The following is a 17,336-nucleotide window of genomic DNA, read 5'->3' on the forward strand; positions in this document are numbered from 1 at the left end:
GGGTGGATTTGACCTCTCTAATATTTACATTGCATTTCATTTCTTGTTTTAATTTCATTCTTTCTTAGTTATAATCTCTCCTAAAACTATTTTAATTTGGTTACTAAAAATCTGCATTGGTTTCGAGTTGAAAGAAGTATCGAATTAGTTGTTGTCCCTGTGGATTGACCTTTGCTTATCAAAGTCTTACTTGTTTATTATTATATCTGTAATCTACATCGAATAAATTGGCGTCGCTGCCGAGGACAACGATTTCGATTCAATTTCTTTTATAAAAAACCTGACGAGGATTTGTTACACAGATCCAAGTTCTGTTGGCCAAAAAATGCACATAAGAACACTAATTTTTTTAAATTTTAAATTAGATTTCTATATCAACCAGGAACCATTCCTTACAATTTTATCCATTTTTGTCTAAATTTCATATTTTGGGGGCAAGTTTCTATGGATTTGAGAATTGTAATAGAATATTTTATTTTTCGATTTTTTAACTTGGATTGGATTTTTTTGCTATTTTCAAGTGGAGAAGTTGACAAGGAGCAACTTAGTTGAAGCTTTATTTAATCATCCGACTTGGTTTCCTTGCTAAAAAGACAACAACTTTTCATTTTCTTTGTTTTTTTATTTGTTTTTTTTCTTTATTAGATCAAATTTGAAATTAGTGAACTTGTAAACAAATTTTAATTTGATCCAAGAACGCTCGGCTTGTAATAGTTTTAGGGACAGATGACATTGGGACGTAATTGTCTCGGCTCATCGGGTTCGTACACCAAAATTGGTGTCGGTGGTCCAAGTTGACTCAACTCACTCTTCCCCACGTAATTCTTGTCAGTGAATTTCTTTACTGATTTTTGGTAATTATTTGCACACGTCGAATTACACTTAGTTAAAGAGGGCACCCTTCTGAAGATGACACTATAAGATAAGAATTTGATTTAATCATCGAATTCTTGCCCTATTAAGAAATTGAATTCATAATATAGTCAAAATTAATTAAAATTTAGTTAGATTTGACCCTAGGTCCCTTTGAGCTCAATAGGCAAAGTTATTTTGAGTTGCACAAATTGCACTTCTTAATCAAGTCAGTACTTAAGCGAGATCATGCCCTGCTGTATTAGGAGGATAGATTACGCCTATTCTAAATGAAGATGTAATTTAAGAGTGCCCTCGCTCCGCATTGTGCACTGCCTCTTATCTGGGGATTAAACTGGCTAATTCTAGTTTGGGTTGGAAGCTCTGATTATTCCTTTGAAACAATTAGAGGTTGTCTAGTCTATAAAACCCACAAAGTACTATAAGAATTTATCCTTATTTTTTGTATGAGTCCGTAGTGTATGTTAAAATAGATATATAACCCAAAGTAGATTTATATCATCATAAAGTTTAGGAGAGAATCTTGGATCCCGTACATCTTATGTGATAATTACGGTTATTCTCCTGAGTGTTGTTCGAGTTTGCCCATGCTTTGTGCTATGCAAGCCAATATGTGTCATTCTTAAAATTCTTATTTGATGCCAACACTTAGTTCACCATGTAGATAATTGGTTTCCCTCGGATACCATACCGTATTAGAACGAGTTCACTCAGAATAGTCACTTTGGTAACTATAAGGATTTTTATATGCACACCTTGAAGATGAATTCAACCATAATTCTCAATAATCCTATGATTCTCAACATTTCTCCAAATATAGAGTTGTAGAGCTAGAGTCAACATTCAATTACTCATTTTTGTCTTCTCATCCAACTTCGTTATTAAAGTCCTTTGATGACTGAGTTGTTAAATCAACAATAATAGTTCATCAAAAAATAATAGCTCCATCAACAACAACAAGACATGGATCAAGCCTTAATCAGCTTGGGAAAAATTGATTAATTTGAAATTGAGGATATCTCAATCCAAGAAAATTTACCATTTTTTTAAAATAACCTTAGAGATCAATTTCATTCTTTTGAAGAATTCGATGATTGTCTATCAATGACTGATAACACCTTATCGAGTGAAGTACAACTGGGTCAACTAATCGTGCCCTTAGAAAAAAGAAGAATGACTATTTTTCAACTAAGATAACCCCTGAGAGCCAACTAATATTTCAAATTCCCAATGAACTAGCTAATTGTACAAAATTGATCCACCATCAGAGGAGACTGTTGTCCCAAAAGAATCATGGATCAACTCTAATTTGTTAGTCACACCAATTTCAACTACTATTGATCCAACTTTGTACCTCATGACCTATCCTTTCACAATATTATAAAGGTCTTTCTTGTCTTACAACTTTCATTTTCTTAGGGAATATAATAGTTGAAAACTATTTCAAAAAGGTGATGACACTAAGAACTGATGACAAACAAGGGATGTTGATCATTTTAAAAGCTCATTTTCATGTCCTAGCGATGCTCCAAATCTATTTGTCTATCATATGGGGTAGGCAGTCGATCTTCATATCCATCAAATTAGATGCTAGGAAAATACCTAGGAATCAGACCTTTTGATAGGTCTGGTTGAAGACGTTATAAACTTAGTGCTGCTTGGGAGGCAATCCATGTGTTTTTGTTTTAATGAGTAGTGTAATTAGAAAATAAAATCTTCTCTAAAAAAAACCTTTAACCCTAATCCCTTTCTCATTATCTTCTTCTTCAAGTCAACTTTCAACCAAACAAATCAATCAGTGCTACTAGGACTGTAGACTGGTAAGTAATTGTTGATTGAGTAATAGAGATAGATATTGGCCTATATTGAGAAAAGGAAAGCACGTGCGAGTACACAAGCTATTGAAAGTTCAGATTCAGATTAAGATGAGTTTAATTCGTAGATTATGGTGTTTTTAGGTTGTTTTTCAAATCTTAGGTAGGACTTCATTTATACAAAATTGTTTTAAAAAATTATAATTGTTATAACTTTCAATCGTTTCATATCAGTTGTAATAAGATTTTGCACCTTAATCCATTTGAGATGTGATCTAATACTTTTCCCTCTTTTCTTATTGCTTACATATTGAGTACAATATTTTATTTAGGTTTGGGGTATTAGGTTAGCTGACAATTACATTGCATTTCATTCTAGTTTAATTCATGTTTTTAGAAATATATTGAAAAAATCAAAAATATTTAACACTTGCAAAATATTTTCTTCAAACTCTTTTTATGTACTGTTTGCATATGAATTTCAAATCTTAGGCTCATGTCCTAACTTTTGATCATAAGTTTTTTTTGGTTATTCCTCATTAAGAAAATCATGAAAAGATTACTTTGAAAAATTCACTTCTGATTGAGTACTTGAAAAAAAAAAGATTTTATGGAACAAGAGTTAACCCTTTTTTCTGTTTAGAGTGTTAGGAGAAACCTAGTCTAGTGAACTATAACTTCCTTACCTTTTGGTTGGCTGGTTAGAAGAAAAATAGAACTAGATTTAGTATGACTTGGACAACAACTATATGATTAAACTGGGTACCTTGAAAAAGGCTACCTGTTTTTTGTATAAAAAACACTAGAAAATGATGATGTGTGAAAAAGTTAAAAAATAAAAAACTAAAAAAATGTGAATAAGACCAAATCAAAGCAAAGATGCTTGAACTGAAAAAATACAAAAATGAAAAGAGTCCAATGAGACTAAATAGTTAAGTAGGATGAAAGCCATCAATGGTAAAAACATGAATAAATTGGAATATCACAGAGAAAGTCCCTTAGAGGTATTAAGGTGAACATCTACACATGTCACAATCCCAGACAGGATGCTCAGTTTCAAATTAGAACTTAAGTAGAACTGACCATTCTTAATAGTTAGGAAGTGAAATCTTGTTCCTAAAAAGGATGTTTGAATATCAAAAAATTTGTACAGGCACTCAAGTTATTTTTAGAATTTTCTAAATTGAGGAATGGAAACTTAGAACTTTGTTCAAACGTAAATGACCTTTGACTAATTTGTAAAATATCATTATATTCGTCTTAGATACTTTAATTTTGATTTTGATATTTATGTAAAGTGTGAAATTTTGTATGCATATTCACTACAAACCCTCACGAGTCAAACTCGTCCACTAGGGATAACCTAGGGGTTTAAGAGCTTACTACATGTGCTAAATGCAGTCATGAAACTGACGAAAGAGGTTTTGTTTAATTTTAATTTTTGCTAGAGACTAGCAAAATCAAGGTTTGGGGGAGTGATAAAGTTTCAGAAAGTCATTTCTGAAATCATAATTACAAAGAAATTACTCACATGTGATTGTTATTTTCCCAAAATAAAAATAAATCACTTAAAAATTTCAAAATTATTGATAACTAAAGAATTTATATTGGTTGCAAGTGAAAAGGCGAATATTTGTAGACAAATGGAAATGGCAAAAGCCAACACTACAATACTTTAGCCAATTCGGATTAGTCACCCAAATTTCGGAGCAAAATCCCACATAGTCACCGCGTTGCGGTAAAGGCTTGGTACACCACAGTGGTTTCAGGGGGGACAACTTTGAGATTCAAGCTAAAACTTTTTGGTCGTTTTGTCTTAGCATTAATGGAGCAGTCTCGCAACAACTGAAGCAGATATGATCCAAAAACCCTAGAGAAACTCTATAAATAACAAGTGTTATTAGTTTGTTGGGGAGATTAGGAGGTGGGGGGAAACTCCAAGGCTTGGAGAAGGAGGCAATTTCTTTCCCTTCTCCCCTCTCTTCTTTGTTCTTTTAGTTTTAGTATAGTTTAAGTTTTTAATTTGGAGCTTTGTAATGAAGGATGATCCAGCTAATGTTTAGGCTCAAGATCAATGAAGAAGACCTTTCATCTTTCTCATCTCTCATCTCTATTTTATCTTATTGCAATTTGTTTCTCGCGATGATTGGCTAGACTTTTCATAGAGAGGTTAATGAAGCTGGAGTTTATCTTAATCTTGTCTAATAAGTTCTATTGCCCTTGCTTTATTGTGTTCTTGCGAATGCTTTTAAGATTGGGATTATCAGACAATATACTTAATGTTCTAAATCTGATGATTCATGCTTAGATGAGATCAAACTTAGTCTTACTTATTTCTGAACATTGTGTTAAAAATCCGATAATCTCATCTTATTTAAAGATTCACATACATTTGGTTCACATAAAAAATTAATTGATTTACATTTCGATCCACAAGCAATAGCTTTGTTGTGTGGATTGAGATAGAAATGGAACCGTCAAGATATTGAGATAACTTGAAAGGGTGGATTTGACCCCTCTAATCTTTACACTGCACTTTGTTTCTTGTTTTAATTTCATTCTTTCTTAACTGTAATCTCTCCTAAAACTGTTTTAATTTGATTACTAAAAATCTGCATTGGTTTCGAGCTGAAAGAAATATCGAATCAGTTGTTGTCCCTGTGGATCAACTTTTGCTTACCAAAGTCTTACTTGTTCATTATTATATCTATAATCTGCATCGAACCGTGGTTCAATATGTGGGTTGGCATTCATAGTTAACAAATGTTATATTGGCTCATTTTGAGTTTACAACTAGTCCTTTGGCCTGAATGCGCATGCAAATATCAATATTTGAAAGTAAAATTTATATTGTCATTTTATATGAAAATATTTTTGAGAAAACTACATACTACTATGAATCAGACAGAACCTTGAGTTAGGATAAATTGTATGGGAATCACTATTCTACTTAATCTAGAGTAGATTCCATCTTCAGCTTTGTAGGAATTATTTTACTAATATATTCTTACAAGTAGAGGAAAATTACTACTTGTATGTTGCAAGTAGTCTGCATGTATTGAATCATCTTTACATGGCTGTTGATGGGTCGTATGCTGTAAAATTTCATTATAAAGTATTGCAAGTTGAGAAATTGCATGGATATAAATAAATAAAAAAAAAAAAGTGAAGCTTATTTGGATAAAAATTTCAAAGATACACACGGGTGACTTGGTTGGTTCACATGGTACAATCCATGAACATGTTCCAACCCTGAAGAGACAATATGTAGAATCTGTTTAAAACCTTCGATGGCAGTCAATCCATAGTTTGAGGGTTCTCCTAATCATTTATTTTTCCAAATAAATTAAGTGTGCCAGTCAACACTCGACTGACCCAACACTAATGTCTCCAAATAATGCACTCCATTAGGATGTTCATTGTATAAACATGACCATTCTAAGCCAAAGAAAAACAAAAGATGGATTCAACCCTTCAAACCAATCTCCCTAATTCCAATATTTTTTTCTTCTATTGTTGTAAAACCCATGTAATATTCATTGGTTAATTAGAGTTAATGATCAAAGAAATTTTCATTTTGTTGTATGAGAGGGTAAGGAGAATGGTAACCTTTTCTTGTAATTAAAAAGACAATTGATTGCCATCAAGCACTTGCAGTGTCAATTGTATCAACATACCAACATTTTTTTGTACGAAACATTCGAAATATCTAGTTACATTAATAAGGACAAGATTATTAAGAAAATAATTTTATTGGATTGGATTGTATTAAAAAGTGACTGAACCTCCTTTATATAGAGGAACGACTGAGTATAAGTTACTTGTAAGTAATGTGGAACTAAACCCATAATATAAGAAAAATATCAAAACTACCTAACCTAGAAAAATGAACAAACATGATTGTAAGAATCATCTTCAACAAAGATATCCTACTGAGGTTGCATGTAAAACAAACAACAAGTCTGTTGTTTCCTATCTCAAACTAAGAAGGAGAATAATTCTTTATTATATGTGATAAGTAAATTATAGAGAAACATCTTACATATATAGTTTTGATATACAAATATAAAAAGAATAATGAATCTTGAAGATACCTTAAACAAGTAGACATGCATACATAAGGAATGAATCAATACTATCTAAAATGGCCTTGCTGGCTCCAATAGTCACATTATTCTCTCCACTGATATTGGAGGATCCTTCTCCATTGAGATTGGAATATACTCTGAGTTTTCCAATCTCCCATTGATTCTTGAATATCCTTTACCACTGATTTTGGAAGATGTTTTGATTTCTCCAATCTTTCCTCTCATCTTTGCATCATTACAGGCTATCTTAATAGCATGGTCATCAAAACATTGTCTATGCATGTTATGTGCCTAGAAATTATTATCTTGTATCAAGATTTGATGCATCTTGATGTATTTTATTTTAATTGTTTTAGAGTTTCATTAGTTAAGGAGTCTTAAGTAATGGGTAAGGGTAGTTACGAATTGTGTAGGAGTTATGGAGTTATGGTTATGGGATAATTACTTGAATGAATAGGAGAGTGGGTAGTTAAGTGTTTCTTTGTATTTAAATTCATTATTAAATTAATGAAAGGAGGAGGAGAATTATTATTATTATTAAAAAGTCCCTTGGGATTTGGAGATTCACCATCTCGAATTGGTGGCTTAGAAGGTCCGATCTCCCTCGAACGAGATCAATCTCAATCTTTTTCTTCTTTTTATTATTTTTTATGATCCGATCTAAGTAGGTACGTAACAATGCATCGATTGAAACAGCAGTCAATGAAGTCAAGTATGGAAAAACTGTCTAAAGTGATATACGGATATCATTATGTTCCTATAAACACAATAATGTATTAATTAATTCTAGTGTATCTGCATCCGCTCTTACTATCTCAATCGAGGTTAACTCTAGTGTAATATTGAAGGAATCACCTTGTATTTTAGCCCTAGGTTGAGGAGGTTTATGGTTTTTTGGGAGAGAAATAAAGGTTTTTGGCAAGAGTTCCAAAGAAGGGTATTCTAATGATTTAATCAATTTTGTTGGTTTCTGATAGAGGCCACGGTCAAAGGGATATACCATCATTTCGAAAACCCGGGTTAATCTCAAATATGCACCATAAGTCCTAGGGCCGGGGTATGTCAAAATTACCCGTAGAAATCACAAACATGTTTTCAATCCAAAGTTCAAATCCACAGGTGTGCCTGTTTTTTGTTTGTTCATGTAGGCCCCCCTATAAGCTGTATTTCTCAAATTGTAGGTCATGAAATGGTCCAATTCCAACAAATAAACAACATTGTGTCCACTCCACAAATCTTGATAATAAGTTGGGATTCAAAACCATGTGAATCCTCATGAGGTATGTCTCTTAAACCACTGAATCCACATTTGAGAGAATTCCCTTCAAACATTTTCCTATCTTTCTTTGTTGTATATATACGTAGATAATCTAAGATTAATTCAATGCCATTCCAAGTCTTTAAATACTCTGGTCTTAAAGTTTTCTTGTTCCACAAATCTTTTGAAATCTATATCTTCTCCTTGTTTTTCTTAGAACAAATTTCCAAAGAAACCATTCCATGGCTATCCATTTGCTTGGGAGGGTTCATGCTAATAAATTTTTCCGACGGTCTCTTCTAAGTACTTCAGTGGCCATAGATGTTCCAAAAGGCCACTTAGCAGTTTATGTTGGGAAGACCCAAAAGAAGTGTTATGTGGTTCCAATCGCCTATTTGAATCATCCTTCATTCCAAGACTTGCTAAGTCGAGCTGAGGAAGAGTTCGGATTTGATCATCCAATGGGTGGTCTCACAATTCCATGTAACGAAGATGTCTTCATTGATCTCACTTGTCATTTGAACGCCTCATGAGAGATAGTTGTTTTTGTAAATACCGATGTTTTACATTTAATTAAAAGGAGAGGTTGTTTCCTTAGCAACCCCCACCCAATTTTTTGTAAAGGAGGAAAAGATGATTCAATATAGAGTTAGTGATGGGCATATTGTCTTTAACTTCTAATTTTTTTTCCTAATAAGGAGATGCTTGCAAACTAACTATTCAATGCAAGAGAACTTCCAAGTTAAAAATCAAACAATAAATATATAGAGATATATGGAATAGAACATGAGTTGGTATGCTACCATGGATGACTGGTTCTTTCGTTGCATATACTTGCACATGTTTGACAATCAGATCCCATACTTTATATAAGTTAACGATTAAAGCCCAATACCTAAAATCATGTCGATGATACTCGGAAATAATTTGATGGGGTCTAGTAATCGTAGTACCTCCTTGTTGTGTTATATGTGTGTTCTTTCTTCGATCAGCTTTATGGTTTGGCATTCACACTTTAACAAATGTTAAATGCAGATCGTTTTTGTGTTTACAATTATTTATTTAGCCCTTTGTGTCCTCTTGGCCTGAATGCTTACTGGATTTTGATGCTTATTTGGATTAAGATTTCAAGGAGATAGATTGATGAGTTTGTTGGTTTATAGAAATATTGAGAGCAATCGATGACCTGATATTTGTTTAATACCATTGAAAGCAATCAATCTATAGTTTCATGCGGTTTCTCCCAATCGTTCTGTTTTCTCAAGTTAATGACGTATGGGCAGTCGACATACCCACACTAAGTTCTATTCATAATCCACTACATTTGAAAGATTAGAGTGCACATAGGAACTACTTGAGGAAAATGAGTATGAGTTCACTCAGTGGCACTGGGTTTTGATCTTTGAGGTGCATGGTATCCAAATTTGGATGGCAAAAAGAGGCATACCCATTCAAATCAATCCTCCTAATGTCAACAATTCTTGCCCAAACCATATAATGTTCATTTTGTATTAGCTTTTTTTTTTTCTCTTAATAAGAGTGTGATTCAAAAGAAAATTTCATTTTGTAGGATAAAGAAACAATTGTAGTTATTGGAGCCTAATAGTACTGGTCAATAAGGAGGTATTGAAAATCAAGGGTATTTTCATAATTTCACTGATATTATGTAAAACCCTAGTTAGGTTTCTTGGGGTATTTATATTTCTCATTTTGGTGAAAGTGTGTAATTTGTTACTGCGAGTTTGCTCTTCATAGAGGAGTTGGTGTGATGATCAGTGGATGTACCTCAATCTTGAGGGAACCACGTAAAATCTCTATGCTTCTTTGTGTGATTGCAACTTGTGTTTGTTTTTCAATTCATTTTCTTGTTTCAATTGCACTTGCTTTCCTAACAACAACGTCAATTAGAATTTAGAATGATAACTAATAGGGTTAAAATACTTGCTATGTTTACTTGTATTAATGTGCAAGCATTAAGTCAAATAGTTTTATTGAATTTGTTGTATTACAAAGAGATCACTCTTTTATATAAAGGAATGACCAAGTACAAGAGTAAGCTGTAAGTAATGTGGGACTAAACTTACAATGTCCGCTAAAATTTCAAAACTAGTTCTATCAATATAACTTAATGACTGAACATGATACTAAAAATTATCTTCAATGAAAAACCATTTCTAAACTTGAAAAAAAAAAAAAAAAATAGATGTCATCCTATTCCTACAAACATATATAAGAATGTAGTAGGTGCAAGATGATGCCATTGTGAACTAAGTACAAAGTTACTTGTAAGAAATTTTCAAGTTAATTCCATATATCTTTGTTGACGATTGGTTTATTGTATCGAGTGGGGTCTCCTCATTATTTTTCATTTTGAAGTTAATGTAAGCATATGTTAGTCAACGCTCAATGTACCCCACACTAATGTCTCCTCATAATCCACTCCATTTGGAAGTTCATAATTTAAACATGAACATTGGAAAAAGAGGTTGGATTTGCCCTTTCAAACCAATCTCCCCAATTGCAATTGTTTTTGAAAAAAAAAAAAAAAATTTAAGATTCATGTAATTGGTTATTTAGTAAGAGTTAATTATCAACGAAATTTCATTTTATTGGATGAGAGAGTTAGAAGGGTATTTTGGTCATTAAAGGGGTATGTCATCAGTTTGAAAACCAAGGGTTACCTCAAATATACACCAAAAATCCCAAGGGATATGTCAAAATTACCCTTAGAATTCACAACTATGTCTTCAATGCAAAGGTCCAACTTGTTATGTTTTCAAATCAGCAAGTGCCTTGTTTGTTGTTTAAATTCATGTAGGCCCTATGTGGAGTTGTATTTAATGTTCCAATTTAAACAAATAAACTACATTGTGTCAACTCCACAAATCTTGATAATGGGTTGGGATGCAAAACCATGTGAACCTTTATGAGGAATGTCTCTTCACCACTGAATCTACATATGAGAGAATTCCCTTCATACAGTTTCCTATCTTTCTTTCAACTATATATAGAAAGATAAGCAAAGATTAAATCATCCAATTCCAAATCTTCAAATCCTCTGCTCTTAAAGTTTTCTTCTTCTACAAACCTTTTGAAATCTTTTTATTTCTCTTGTTCTTCTAACAAACAAATTTCCAAAGACGTTATGGGTATCCATTTGCTTGGGAGGCTTCATGCTAAGAAAATTTTCTGACGGTCTCATCCGACTTCAGAGGCCATAGATGTTCCAAAAGGCTACTTAGCAGTTTATGTTGGGGAGACCCAAAAGAAGCGCTATGTAATTCCAATTGTCTATTTGAACCATCCTTCATTCCAAGACCTACTAAGTCAAGCTGAGGAAGAGTTCGGATTTGATCATCCAATGGGTGGTCTCACAATTCCATGTAATGAAGATGCCTTCATTGATTTCACTTGTCGTTTGAACTCCTTGTGAAAGAGAGGGAGCGGAGAGGGCTTTTTGTAAATACCGATGTTTTTCATTTGATTCAAAGGAGAGGTTGTTTTTTCAGCAACCCCCACCCAATTTTTTGTAAAGGAAAAAATGATTATTCAATACAGAGTTAGTGATGGGGGCATATTGTCTTCAACTTTCATATTGTTTTTTTTTTTTCCTAATAAAGTGATGATTGCAAACTAACTCTTCTGCAATGCAAGAGAACATCCAAGTTAAAATCATGTCGACTATTCTCTGAAATAATTTGATAGGGTCAAGTAATGGTAGAGCCTTTTTGTTTGTGTTCTTCGTTTATTGTCTTCGTTGTTTGATATAGGGTAATGTTACATGGAGGTTATTCTTGAGTTTACAAGTAATCATTTGTCCTCTTTGGCCTGAATTCTTACTGGCTTTTGATGAACATCATAATGTGTGAAATCATTGACAACAATCAAGGATCTAATATTTGTTTAAAACCATTTGAAAGTGACTGATCTATAATTTAAAGTAGTTTCTCCCAATAATTATGTTTTTTTAGAGTTAATGAGGTATGGGCAATCAACAGACCCCACACAAAGGTCTCCTCATAATCAACAACACTTGAAATATTAGTGCACACATGAACAATTTAAGGAAAATGAGGATGAGTTCACTTAGTGGCTTTGATTTGGATCTTTGGAAATAGCATGGTAGCCAAATTTAGAGGGGAAGAGAAGAATGGATTCACCCAATGAAATCAATCTCCCCAATTACAATAATTCTTACTCACAATATGTTAAAAATTACAATACTACTCTACTCAACATAAACTAATGACTAAAAATGACACTGAAAATTATCTTCAATGAAAAATATTCTGAGTAAAACCAGCGATAAGGAACACCCTATTCCTATAAACATAAGAATGTACTTGGTGCAAGATGCCATTTTGACAAGCAATGATAAGATTTCTTCATCAAAGCCTTATACAAAAAAAATTGGGTCCGCTAAACAAATCTTTGTCTTTCATGTCTAAAACCATATATTCTGTTAATTCTAATGTGCTTGTATCCGTTCTCACTATCTTAATCCACATTCTTCTGTCAGTTCTATTGTATCTTGATAAAACAGGGCTTAGATTAGGAGGATAAGCTAATGTGTTGGTTGGAAAATGCAGTCTTGAAGATGATCAAAGAAGGGTTTGTTCCAGTGCCCCTCCAAATAGCAAAATTTATGAATATTTGTTTTTATCAACAAGTAGAAGAGTTGGTAAGATATATTTTATGGTTCTTGCTTAGGTGTCAGGTAATTTTGACATACCCCATCAAGTTTTGGTGTGTATTTTGATAACAGATCCCTTGGTGACAGTCTTCTATGAGAGAGAAACAGAAAATTACTGAAATACCCATTTTTAACCTCACAAAAAATCTTGGTTTTTCCGTAAAATTTACCTTCTCGATGAGATCTATGATGAGGAGGCTTAAGATGATGGTTTTTTTGGGATATTTGGCGAGATATTGAAGAGAATGGTATTTTGGACATTTTCACATAGACCATGGTCAAAGGGCATGTCATTAGTTTGAAAACATAAGGGTATCTCAAATACACACCAAAATCCCAAGGGGTATGTCAAACTTACCTTTAGAAGTCACAAACATCTCTTCAATCCAAGGTCCAGCTTCTTATGTGTTCAAATCGCCTCCATCTGGCTTTTGAAATTCATGTAGGCCCTCAATAGGCTGTATTTCTCAAATGGTGGTAGGTCATGAAATGTTCCAATTCCAACAAATAAACTACATTTTGTCCACTCCACAAATCTTGATAATAAGTTGGGATGCAAAAGCATGTGAAGTGTGAACCCTCATAATCAATTTGTTGTCTTCACTACTGAATCCACATTGGATAAATGCCCTTCATACCATTTCCTATCATTCTTTGTGTATATATACATAGATAAGCTAAGATTAAATCATCCAAGTCCAAATCCTCTGGTCTTAAAGTTTTCCTTGTTCTATATTCTTTTTGAACTGTATCTGTTCTTCTAAGATCAACTTTTCAAAGAAGCCATGGGTATCCATTTTCCCGGGATTGGTCATGCTAAGCAAATTTTCCGACGGTCTCTTCTGACTACGGCATCCATAGATGTTCCAAAAGGCCACTTAGCAGTCTACGTTGGGAAGACCCAAAAGAAGCGTTATGTGATTCCAATCACCTATTTGAACCATCCTTCATTCCAAGCCTTGCTAAGCCGAGCTGAGGAAGAGTTTGGATTTGATCATCCAATGGGTGGTCTCACAATTCCATGTAACGAAGACGTCTTTGTCGATTTCACTTATCGTTTGAACGCCTCGTGAGAGATGGGATATATAAATACTCTTTTTTTTTTTTTTTCAATTTTGATTTAGAGGAGTGGTTGTTTCCTCAGCAATCCCCACCCAAATTTTTGTAAAGAAGAAAAGAAATGATTCAATACATAGTTAAGAATGGGCACTGATCCCTTCTATCATATTGTCTTCAACTTCCATTTTTTTAACATAACATAGTTGGTATGCTACCATGGATGACTGGTTCTGCCTTTATACATAGAAGCATATTTTTTGAGAATCAGATCTTATTCTCAATATAAACTAATGACTAAAGCTTGATACTAAAAATCATGTCGACAATACTCTGAAATAATTTGATGCAGTCTTGTAATTACTGTGGATTCACATGGTTTTGCCTCACCACAACTTCTCTGAGGTCATTTTCCAAAGACATCATTAGCTTCTCTTTAAACATTGTCCAATTGATTCGAGAGCTTCGAAGCTATTGTTGTACACAAAAGAAAATAGGACAAGTAGCCCATGCTATATTCTTTGTTAATATTTTGATGGATGTCTTGTATTGTACACCAGCTTTGAAGGTATTGTACATAAAAGAAAGTCGTACAACTAGCCCATATGGTTTTGTTTGTTAATGTTGTGATAGATGTCTTGCATCGTACATCAGAAATTATTGTACACATGGTTTAAGGATTAATCTAAAGGTCTACGAAAAATGTAAAGAGAAATCCCAAGCTTTACTTTGTTCGTCAGGGTTAGTAAACTTAGATTAAGATTTCAAAGGGACATGTGGGTGAGTTGGTTGGGGTGGGTACATATGGTAAAGTCCATGAACATGTTCCTCTCTAAAAGAAAACATACTTCTACTTGCTTCAAGCCATTGAATGCAATATTATCAGCAATGTAAGATTTGTTTTAAAACCATTGAAAGGATCGATCTATAGTTTCAAGCGGTTTCTCTCGATCACTCCATTTTTTCAAGTTAGTGATTATGCAGTCAACAGATCCCACATTAAGATGTCTCTTCATAATCCACTCCATTTTAAAGATTAGATAACACAATGGAACATTTTAAGGAAAATGAGGGTAAATTCACTCCGTGGTCCTTGTTTTTGATCTTTGGGGACAGCATGGTAGCCAAACTTGGAAGGCAAAACATGGATGGATTCACCCATTCAAACCAATCTCCCCAATATTTTTGCACAAACCCATATATTAGTCCCCCCCACCAGGAGTTACTGATTCAAAAGAAATTTTCATTTTATTGGATGAGAAGGTAAGGGGTCGAGTAATTTTATATGCAATTTGATTAACAATTCATTGAGTTCAAATACATGGTACATTTACTTGTATTATGTGCAAACATTCTCATTCATTACAAGGGTGAATCACTACGTGGAAAAAAAAAGGTAACTTAGACGCCATGGTCCGTCGAATTTCCCCCTTTTTCACATGGTGAATATTAGGGTCGTTTAGTCCCTTTCTATTAGTCTCTCACGGAAAACCACAGTCAAGGAAGTATGTCCTCAGTTTGAAAACTCATGGGTCTCTCAAATAAAAACCAAAATCCAAAGGAGTATATAAAATTTCCATTAGGAGTTAGGAATCACAAACATGGCTTCAATCCCAAGGTCCAACATGTCATGTTGAATAAATTATAAATTCATGTAGGCCACTGTATTTATCAAATGGTAGGTCATGAAATATTCCAATTCCAACAAATAAGCTACATTGTGTCCACTCCACAAATCTTGATAATAAGTTGGGATGCAAAACCTTATGAACCCTCTGCCCTCATAATGAATGTGTCTTCACCACTGAATCCATATTTGAGAGAATTCCCTTCATACCACTTCCTATCTTTCTTTGTGTATATATACATACATAAGCTAATATTAAATCATTCAATTTTCCAAATCTTCAAATCCTCTGGTCTTAAAGTTTTCCTTGTTCTACAAATCTGATTTGAAATCTATTTCTTCTCCATATTTTTCTAAGAATACCTTTCCAAAGAAGCCATGACTATCCATTTGTTTGAGAGGGTACATGCAAATAAATTTTTTCGACTGTTAGGTGTAGATTATCAACAAAAATATAAGAGAACAAAATAAATAAAAATCTTGGCAAGCAAGGGTCAATCCACAGAGACAACGTTGATCTAACAATTTTTGACTTAAAAACAATCACGGTTCTAAGTATTAAAGAAAACTGAAATAAAATTAATATAAAATAAACAGGAATGAAAATGACAATGTAAAGAATTAGATCAATCAAATCCACAAAAATAAGTCACCTTATCAATTTTTTTGTTTACTTTTTTATCTCGATTCAATCAACAAAGCTAATGTTATTGGATCGGAAGATGAAATTTGTTAATCCAACTATTGATTCTAAATTCTGTGATGATATTTAATAAGACGAAATCAATGTTAAAATATCAAATCTCTAACAATGCATAGTTTAACTTGAACTTATCTAAAGATTAAATTATCAAAATCATGAGAATAAACATTATATTCAATGATCACTACTTAAGAAATTAGTATCACAATAAAACATTGAAGCATGATTGAAACAAATAATTATCTAAGATGATCTTGCTTGGACTTCATCGACCTTTCTAATGGAGATCTAGCCACGGATCATAGCAAAAATAATAAAAATGAATAAAAATAAAAAAAAGAAGAGAATAAGAAAGAAAAGCGATGATCCTTTATTAATCTTGGCTTGAAACTGACAGAGTACACCTTCTGTTTACAAAGCTTGAACAGAAAGTAAACCCAAAAACTACAAAATAGAAGAGCACAAGAGAAGATGGTCTCAGAGGAGATGAGATGATTTGGCTTTGGTTTGATTTCTTATTTATAGAGACCAGATTAGGGTTTCTTTAGAAATTGTAACACTTTCATGTTTTACAAGGATTCTGAAACCTAATGTGCTACGTTACAAAACACACCGCCTCAATATTGTACGAATCTTGAGATGAAGCTCGCTGATGTTACCACGCTGCCCAGGATGCTCACTGCCCAACACTTATTAAGTCAAGTTGAGGAAGAGTTCAGATTTAATCATCCAATGGGTGGTCTTACAATTCCATGTAACGAAGATGACTTCATCGATCTCACTTGTCGTTTGAATGCCTCATGAGAGATAGGGGTTTTAAAAATATCTTTTTTTTATTTGATTCAAAGGAGAGGTTGCTTCGTTAGCAACCCCCACCCAATTTTGAGTACAAGGAAAAAATGATGATTCAATACAAGTTAGCAATGGGCATGACCCCTTCTATCATATTGTCTTCTTGAATTTCCATTTTTTTATTTTTTCTAATTAGGTGATGCTTGAAAAAGTAAATTTCCAAGTTAAAGTCAAACAATTCATGTATGGAGATAAATGAACATAACATGAGTTAGTATGCTACCAAGAATGAATGGTTCTTTCTTTGTATATGCTTGCAGATATTTGAGAATCAGATTTCTCACTCAATATAAATTAATGAACAAAGCGCTATATCATATGAATCACTCCATGATTTAAAATCGTTGACAGCAATCAATGATCTGATATTTG

General features: G+C 33.2%; 1 pseudogene; it reads left to right on the plus strand.

Moving 5' to 3' along the window:
* Window positions 1-13,446: 13,446 nt before the first annotated feature.
* LOC147405043 (auxin-responsive protein SAUR20 pseudogene) lies at window positions 13,447-13,874 on the plus strand (annotated as a pseudogene).
* Window positions 13,875-17,336: the final 3,462 nt, after the last annotated feature.

The sequence above is a fragment of the Akebia trifoliata genome, chromosome 4 (genome assembly GCF_017979445.1).
Source record: "Akebia trifoliata isolate Shusen 1 chromosome 4, ASM1797944v1, whole genome shotgun sequence".
NCBI classification, from domain to species: Eukaryota; Viridiplantae; Streptophyta; class Magnoliopsida; order Ranunculales; family Lardizabalaceae; genus Akebia; species Akebia trifoliata.